This window comes from Crocuta crocuta, unplaced genomic scaffold, assembly GCF_008692635.1.
Source record: "Crocuta crocuta isolate KB4526 unplaced genomic scaffold, BGI_CrCroc_1.0 scaffold80, whole genome shotgun sequence".
In the NCBI taxonomy this organism is placed as follows: Eukaryota; Metazoa; Chordata; class Mammalia; order Carnivora; family Hyaenidae; genus Crocuta; species Crocuta crocuta.
In genome coordinates, this window is record NW_027527559.1 from 2724599 (window position 1) to 2733556 (window position 8958).

The following is an 8958-nucleotide window of genomic DNA, read 5'->3' on the forward strand; positions in this document are numbered from 1 at the left end:
GCTTCCTGCCCGTCCGTCCCTGCACAGGAGGCTCCGTGCACAGAGGCCGTCCTGAGCTTCTGTGTGATTTTTGTTGTTGCTTTGCGCTCTTTGTCCGTCTTACTGACACAACTCGGGAGGCAAGTAGGCGCGCAGCAAAAATTAATAAATTAATACAGACTGGATGCAGGATGCCCGCAAAGCCGGGGCGCCGGTGACAAGGCGCGGGGTGCCCGGCCAGCTCCCGAGGACCCAGCGGCGCGCCCCCGCCGGGACACGCAGCAGCTCCCCAAGTGCCCGGAGCCTGACCCAGAATTTCTGCATGGCTCCTGGCGGGGAGGGTCCTCTGATGAGGCCGGGAAATGAGAGCCGTTGAGGGCACTCTCGCCAAACGCCTGCCCGGAGCTGCTCCTCCTCTATCTTGGTCCAGCTCGCAGAGGGCACGCCGGCACCCAGGCCTTAAATCCACCCGCAGACTCCGGGGGCACCGACAGTTTCATAGAAATACGGGATCACAGGGGAAGTGTGCGTTTCTAATATACATCTGACAGAGGACTTTGACCCAGGAGAGATAAAAAGTTCCTACAAATCAATAATAAAATGACAACCCAATTATAAATACGCAAAAGTCTTTTTCGTTTTTAAATTTACATCCAAGTTAGTTAGCATGTAGTGCAATAATGATTTTAGGAGTAGATTCCTTAATGCCCCTTAGCCCATCCCCGCCCCCAAACACCTCCAGCAACCCTCAGTTTGTCCTCTATATTTAANACCCAGCGGCGCGCCCCCGCCGGGACAGGCAGCAGCTCCCCAAGTGCCCGGAGCCTGACCCAGAATTTCTGCATGGCTCCTGGCGGGGAGGGTCCTCTGATGAGGCCGGGAAATGAGAGCCGTTGAGGGCACTCTCGCCAAACGCCTGCCCGGAGCTGCTCCTCCTCTATCTTGGTCCAGCTCGCAGAGGGCACGCCGGCACCCAGGCCTTAAATCCACCCGCAGACTCCGGGGGCACCGACAGTTTCATAGAAATACGGGATCACAGGGGAAATGTGCGTTTCTAATATACATCTGACAGAGGACTTTGACCCAGGAGAGATAAAAAGTTCCTACAAATCAATAATAAAATGACAACCCAATTATAAATACGCAAAAGTCTTTTTCGTTTTTAAATTTACATCCAAGTTAGTTAGCATGTAGTGCAATAATGATTTTAGGAGTAGATTCCTTAATGCCCCTTAGCCCATCCCCGCCCCCAAACACCTCCAGCAACCCTCAGTTTGTCCTCTATATTTAAGAGTCTCTTATGTTTTGTTCCCCTCCTGTTTTTCTATTATTTTTGCTTCCCTTCCCTTATGTTCATCTGTTTTGTATATTAAATTCTACATATTAGTAAAGTCATATGATATTTGTCTTTCTCTGAGTAATTTCGCTCAGCATAATACACTCTAGTTCCATCCACGTAGTTGTAAATGGCAAGATTTCATTTTTTTCATTAGCAATATTCCATTGTGTGTGTGTGTGTGTGTGTATATACATACCACATCTTCTTTATCCACTCATCAGTCAATGGATATTTGGGCTCTTTCCATACTTTGGCTATTGTCAATAGCATTGCTATAAATATTGGGGTGCATGTGCCCCTTCGAAACAGCACACCTGTATCCCTTGGATAAATATCTAGTAGGGCAACTGCTGAGTCATGGAGTAGTTCAACTTTTAATTTTGAGGAATCTCCATACTGTTTTCCAGAGTGGCTACACCAGTTTGCATTCCCACCAGCAGTGTAAAAAAAGGTTCCTCTTTCTCCACATCCTCACCAACATCTGCTGTTGCCCGAATTGTTAATTTTAGCCATTCTGACAGGTGTGAGATGCTATCTCACTGTGGTTTTAATTTGTATTCTCTTGATGATGAGTGATTTTGAGTATCTTCTCATGTGTCTGTTGGCCATTTGGATGTCTTCTTTGAAAAAGTGTCTATTCATGTATTTTGTCCATTTCTTCATTGGATCATTTGTTTTTAGNCTCTTTCCATACTTTGGCTATTGTCAATAGCATTGCTATAAATATTGGGGTGCATGTGCCCCTTCGAAACAGCACACCTGTATCCCTTGGATAAATATCTAGTAGGGCAACTGCTGAGTCATGGAGTAGTTCAACTTTTAATTTTGAGGAATCTCCATACTGTTTTCCAGAGTGGCTACACCAGTTTGCATTCCCACCAGCAGTGTAAAAAAAGGTTCCTCTTTCTCCACATCCTCACCAACATCTGCTGTTGCCCGAATTGTTAATTTTAGCCATTCTGACAGGTGTGAGATGCTATCTCACTGTGGTTTTAATTTGTATTCTCTTGATGATGAGTGATTTTGAGTATCTTCTCATGTGTCTGTTGGCCATTTGGATGTCTTCTTTGAAAAAGTGTCTATTCATGTATTTTGTCCATTTCTTCATTGGATCATTTGTTTTTAAGGTGTTGAGTTTGGTAAGTTCTTTATAGATTTTGGATACTAACCCTTTATCTGATATGTCCTTTGAAAATGTCTTCTCCCATTCTGTCATTTGCCTTTTAGTTTTGCTGATTGTTTCCTTCACTCTGCAGAAGTTTTTATCTCGATGAAGTCCCAATAGTTCATTTTTACTTTTGTTTCCTTTGCCTGCTAAGACATGTCAAGTTGCTCTGGCCAAGGTCAAAGAGGTTGTCGCCTGTTTTCTCCTCTAGGATTTTGATGGCTTCCTGTCTTAACATTTAGGTCTTTCATCCATTTTGAGTTTATTTTTGAAAAATAAACACAAGTCTTAATCAAATCAAACTCTTCATAAAGGAAGACATATATATGGCCAATAAACACATGAAAAAAGTAAAGTACTTAACATCATTAGTTATCAAGAGAACAAAATTCTTATAAGGTATTACTACAAAACCACTAAAGTTATTAATATGAATGACTGAATATACTAAATGAGGAGCTAGAATATCTATACCTCTCCTACAATATGGAAGTTGCTCACAAATTAAATATTTTCCTACCCTATAGCCTCTTCTACATATTTTCCTGAACTAAATGAAAACACAAACATACAAGAAGCTTGTTTAGGAAAGTTCATAGCAGCATTATGCATGTAGCCCAAATCTGGAAACAGTATATTCACACAGTACAATATCATAGAAAGAGAAGTGTGACTGATCTTCCTAGATCACACACCACCATACAGATTAATCTGAAAACCATTATTCCAGGCAAAAGACTAACTACTTTTGGTTCCATTTGTATGAACTTTATGATTAGGAAAAGTAATCTGTAGGGAAAGAAACAATAACAGTGATTGCTCTGGGGAAGGGTTAGGATTGGGTGAGAAAGGGCATAGAGAACTTTCTATGATGGAAATGTTCTAGCTCTTCATGCGGGATGGGTTACATGGGCAGGTACGTTTGTAAAATTCACTGAATTATGCACTTAATATTTGTACACTTCACTGTATATCAGTATCTCAAAAATATATAAACAAAAAAGAAACTATCAGACAACTACTAAAACAATTATAAACAGTGATTTGCAAATCTACCCACAAAAACTGGCCCAGATAGTTTTATGGATTTTTTTTGTGTGTGTGTGTGTGTGTGAAAGATTCATTTCAGGGAACAGATGGCTCCGATCTTACAGAGACTCTTTCAGATAAAACAGTGTATATTCTACTGTCACACACAGCAAATACGGAGAAACTTCAGTCAGTGTCCTATTAAATAAATGCAAATAAGACAGGGCTTTCTGCGTCATTGATACTTGGTCTGCATCATTGATACAGTCTTGGAGACCTGGCCAAAAATTAGGACAAGAAAAAGAACAACAGAAAAAATAAAATAAAATTAACATGAGGTATAAGGATCAAAAAGGAAGAGTCCAAATTACCATTATTGGCAGATAATTTGATCACTTACATAGGAAAGCCCAAAAGAATCAAAACTCCTCAGACAAGACAGATGTTTCAATGCTCCCATATATAACATCGACATATCAAAGTCACTTTTGTTCCTATACATTCACAATAAACAAGTACATAAAATATAGGAAGTAAAATTCTAATAGCAATAGCAAAATCTATAAATCTATCTAGGAAGCAATCTAGCAAAAACAGAAGACCTCAATAAATAAAATTTTCAGACCCTATTAAAGATAAAACAAGAAAAGCTAAAAAAAGAGAAGAAAAGAAAAAAAAGAAAAGCTGATGACCTAATACACTAAAGATGACCAATTTTCCCCAAAGTAATTTATAAATGTAATGAAACTTCAATTAAATCCCAATGGGATTATTTAGGAAACTTGAAAACCTCATGTTGAAATTTTTACAAAGGAATTAAAGTGAAGACAGAGAGTCCCCCCAGACATGTTACAAAACCACTCTGGCACTGGGCACGGAACGGACACAGAGCAGAAATAGAAGGAAGTTAATGGAAGCAAATACGAGTCCAGAAATGCATCCTCGGTGTGACAGAGGTGGCATCACAAACTCGAAGGAAAACAACAGATTATTAAACAACGCCTTGGAGAAGACTGCATGCTCTCCGGGAAGAAATACAGATGGATTCGATCTTTCCTCAGGTGTTCATGATTTATGCACGTCGCCACGTATTTCCAGGTTTTTGTCTGCTGGACACGTGGAAGGGCTACACTTTCTAGCCCGTATGCAGTGTTTTGGGGTCAGATCATTAGTTCTGGACAGTGAGTTGTGAGTGGAGGTGCCATGTGGCTCTTCTGGGCTAAAATATTTACTTGCTTGTACAAAGAAGTCCTTTGCACATGTTTTTCCATACAACATAACACCTCACAGAATTAAAGATCCTGCCCCCTCTGGAATCCCGGGGATCAGAGTCAGTGCCATGAGCACAGCCTTTCTGTCCAACAACGATGGACCTGCCGCATGAGCAAGAGATGAACTTTTATTGCTTTAAGAGACATTAAAGAATTCAGGGCTTATAATCCTAGAATAATTTAGCCTACCCTCTCTGATACAAACCACGTCTAAAATTGAACTTTGAGTGGATTTAAAATCTCAGTATGAAGACAAAACTATAAAAATAATTGTAAAACCTAATGTGGGAAAGAATATCTAAAGCAATACCAAAAAAAAAAAAAAAAAAAAAAAGCAGAAGCTATATGGGCTAGTGCTGATAGGTCCCATGACATCAACATTTAAAACGTCTATCTTCGTAAAGGTATATCCAACCTTGCAATTGGAGAAATAGGAATGTAAACAAGTTGTAAATTTCTACCCATCGAAATGGCAGAAATTACAAGTTCTGGTAACTAAGGGCTGGTATCAACGTGGGGGAAAGGCACGTCCATTCAGAGCTGGTGGGGAGGGGTACGTGGCACCACCACCGTGAAGCGCATCTGTCTGTATTGCGAGAACGCCTCTGCCCGAACCACAGTGTTTCCTTCCTCTCCCGGGTGTTCATTCCGGCCACGGACCGCAGGAGGGCTGTCGGAGGGTCACCGTTAGGGCGGGTGGGTGACCCCAGGGAGCTGGCAGCAGCCTGCGGCCTTCGCCGGCAGCTGCCCGGGGCGGCGGGACACGCCCACGCGTGTGACCGGAACATCAGAGCACACGCAGCGGTGCGGGGCCGCGCACCGAACGGCATCGAGCAGCAGGGACTGACTTGGAGGCCAAGTGTTGGGATGAAATGCAAACGCCAGGGCCATTTATTAAAAAACGAAATTTACACACAAAACAGTGCTATATACTTTTCAAGAAATACTTGCAAATACATGAACATTTGGAAGGAAACTGGAAGGATATATATTAAATACATTAGGTATTTGATTTTTGTTTGGTGTAATTCTTAAGTTTTTATTTAAATTCCAGTTAGTTAACATACAGTGTAATACTAGTNTTTTTAAGTAGGCTTTATGCCCAGCAGAGCCCAACACGGGGCCCATTACAAGGCTGAAACCCACAACCCTAAGATCATGACCTGAGCTGAGATAAAGAGTCCAGTGCTCCTGCTAGGAATTTACCCAAGGGACACAGGAGTGCTGATGCACAGGGGCACGTGTACCCCAATGTTCACAGCANGGGTGAGGGAAGGGAGAGTGTGGGGCACGGCGTCCACTGATCTCCTTCGCGTCTGAGTAGTCGGGTGAGCACTCACGGGCAAGGTGTCCCTTGAGGGGAGCCTTGGGGCAGCAGGAAGGGCACCGGGACTCAGCCAGGTGCACGGCCCGAGGCGGCACACGGGCCTGGGCAGACGGGGCCTCCTAAGGCCGTGACTGAACCCGGCTGCCGCCGCGTCGCACACGCCGCCGGGCTGCGGGGGCGCAGGCGGGGCGCGCGCTGCCGGCGGGGGTTCATCCTCACTGAGTCTTCGGCGCGATTTGACGCTGCTCCTTCACCGCTGGCAGAGCCGACTGTGCCGCCCTGGGGCGCCGGGGGCGTGCTCCCTGCGGATGAGGTCCGCCTGCGGCCCGGCGTCCCCCCAGTTCACGGAGCAGCTGCTCTGGGGGGGCCGCGAGGGCCCCCCCCCCCCCCCCCCCCCCCCCCCCCNCTCCGGCCCCTGTGGCCGCTCCGCGAGTTCCCCGCTCTGGGGTCTCACCCACAGCAAACTGCATTTACACGAGCTTCGGCTGAGTCTCTAACGCCCAGTCGTCCGACCAAACGGCCTGTCCAAAGCCCCGCCCGGCCTCCCTGACGGAGCCGGTGGCCGTGCCTACGGGCCTGTGCCGGGGCCGCCCCGCGGCCTCTGGCGCCCCCTCCTGGCCTCCCGCGGGCGTGACCGGCTCCAGCCCCGCCGCGGACCACGGGTGTCCGCGTCCGCACTTCCACGGCTTCCACAGGCCCCGCCTCGCAGCGCCTGTTTGACACTGGACATCTGGCCCTGGACACGCTGTGGTCCCGGAAGCCTCACCTGTAACTGACGACAAGCTCTCCTGTCTGCCAGGAACACACAGAAAGTGACCTGGCAGCGGGCCCGCTAGTGCAGGCCTGGGAGCGTGTTTACCTGCCATACTGGGGCGTGTTGGAAACTGCTTTTCACAGAGAAGCGTGTAGTCCTGTAGTAAGAGAATATTTTACATGATTTTTGTGAGTCCTGTAGACTTCAGTGTATGAGCTGCTTTCGGTCCGCTGCCTCGAGGACCTGCGGCCGTGCTGGGGGACAGTCTCTGACACAGCTGTCGGAAGTCGGTCGCTCCTGCACGGGGTGCTGGGCGGTGGGCTGAGCACCTCTGTCACACCGGCACCGGCCTGCAGTGTTTACAGCGTTCCTGCCGCGTGGGCACCACGGAGGACACCCAGACTTCGGGGTGGGAAGTGAGTTGTTCAGGACCCCACAGCAGTAAGTGGCTCATCAGGGACATGAATCTCGGGCACAGAGACAAAAGAACTTGTCCAAGGTCAAGAGGTCAAAGCCAGGCCTCCAGACCTCGACCCCACCTCAAAAGATCAACCAGCGGCCTCTAAGGACCCACAGGCTCATCAGCTCAGGCTCCACCCCCCCACACCCCCCGCCCTAGGCAATGTCACTTGCAGAACTGGGGAGAAGGAAGAGCCAGAATATTCCTATGGTGACCTTAGTACATTTACACAATCCTGAGATGACAGGTCAACTCAGGTCCATGACTCCACTGAGCTTTAACAGAAACAGCTCCGGAGCTGGGGTTATAAAACCTAACCTGGGTCCCCAAATCCATTTACCTGTTAGCTGTGTGACCTTGAATCACTCACTTAACCTCTCTGGTCCTGTTGCTGCTTTAGAGATTTACATGAAAGTGACTTTGCAAAAGCACTTAGGACGACACCTGACCTATCATGCATGTTCAGTACACCTCAAGTGATATAGTCTAAGTATCCAAAGTCAAAATGAGGCCTGGGGTAGATGCAGGTCATCCTGGGGTTTTATAGGACATAATCTCCTAATGGGCTTCTCAAACCCCATGCCAACCTGCAGATCCTCAGGTGCAATCACTCCACACATTTACTGACCCCTGCCTCCGTTCCCCTTGAAGATGATGGCCTTTGGGAGGGGGAACAATGGCCGCTAAACGCCCCAATTGCAGGACGCCTCATCCCCGGAATCTGAACACGTTAGTTTACGTGGCTAAGCAGACTTTACAGGTGCAAATAAGGTTGAGGGCCTTGAGGGGCGGCGTGGCCTGGGTTACCCAGGTGGCCTCGATCCAATCACTGAATCATGAAAGTGGCGAACCCCTTGCAGGCAGGGAGGCCGGTGGGTGGAAGCAGCCTTGCCGGCTTTGCGGCCACAGCGAGGAGCCACGGCCAGGCCGCCCCTGGAAACGGAGCAGCAAGGAAGTGGACGCTCCCGGGGAGCCTCTGGACGGGACCGGAGCCCTGCTCACACCCCGGCTGTAGCCCCGAGACACGGACCCCCAGCGGACTCTGGCCACAGGGCGGTGAGATGATCCAGCTCTTGTTTCAAGGGCACTGAGCTTGTGGTAACTCGTCAAAGCAGCCTAGGCGGCCGGGGCGCTGCCCTTGACAGGCCAGGATTGGGGGGCGCGGGAGGCAGGTTCCTGGTATTTTAGACTAAAAAAAGAAGTTGAGATTCGTTGACCGAGACGCAAACAGAGTCTGGTGGGGACCCTGCAGATGTGACAGGGCTCGTCCAGAGGGGTTCCCCTGGACCCAGGCAGGGATGGGTTGGGGGGGGTGAAGAGCAGGGGCATGGTGTGATGGTGTGAAGGTGCGTGGAGCAGGGGCGCCGCGTGAGGGTGTGAAAAGGTGCATGGAGCAAGGGCCCAGAATGATGGTGTGTGAATGCGTGTAGCAGGGGTGTCGTGTGAGTGTACAGAGTAGGGGTGCAGGGTGTCGGTGTGAGGATGCGCGGAGCCGGGGCACGTGTGAGGGTGTGAAGGTGCGTGGAGTAGGGGCCCAGAGTGATGGTGTGAGGACGCATGGAGCAGGGGCGCCGCGTGGGGGGGGGGGGGCGCNCGGACCCCCCCTCACCGGGGGCCTGACGCCCCGGCACGAG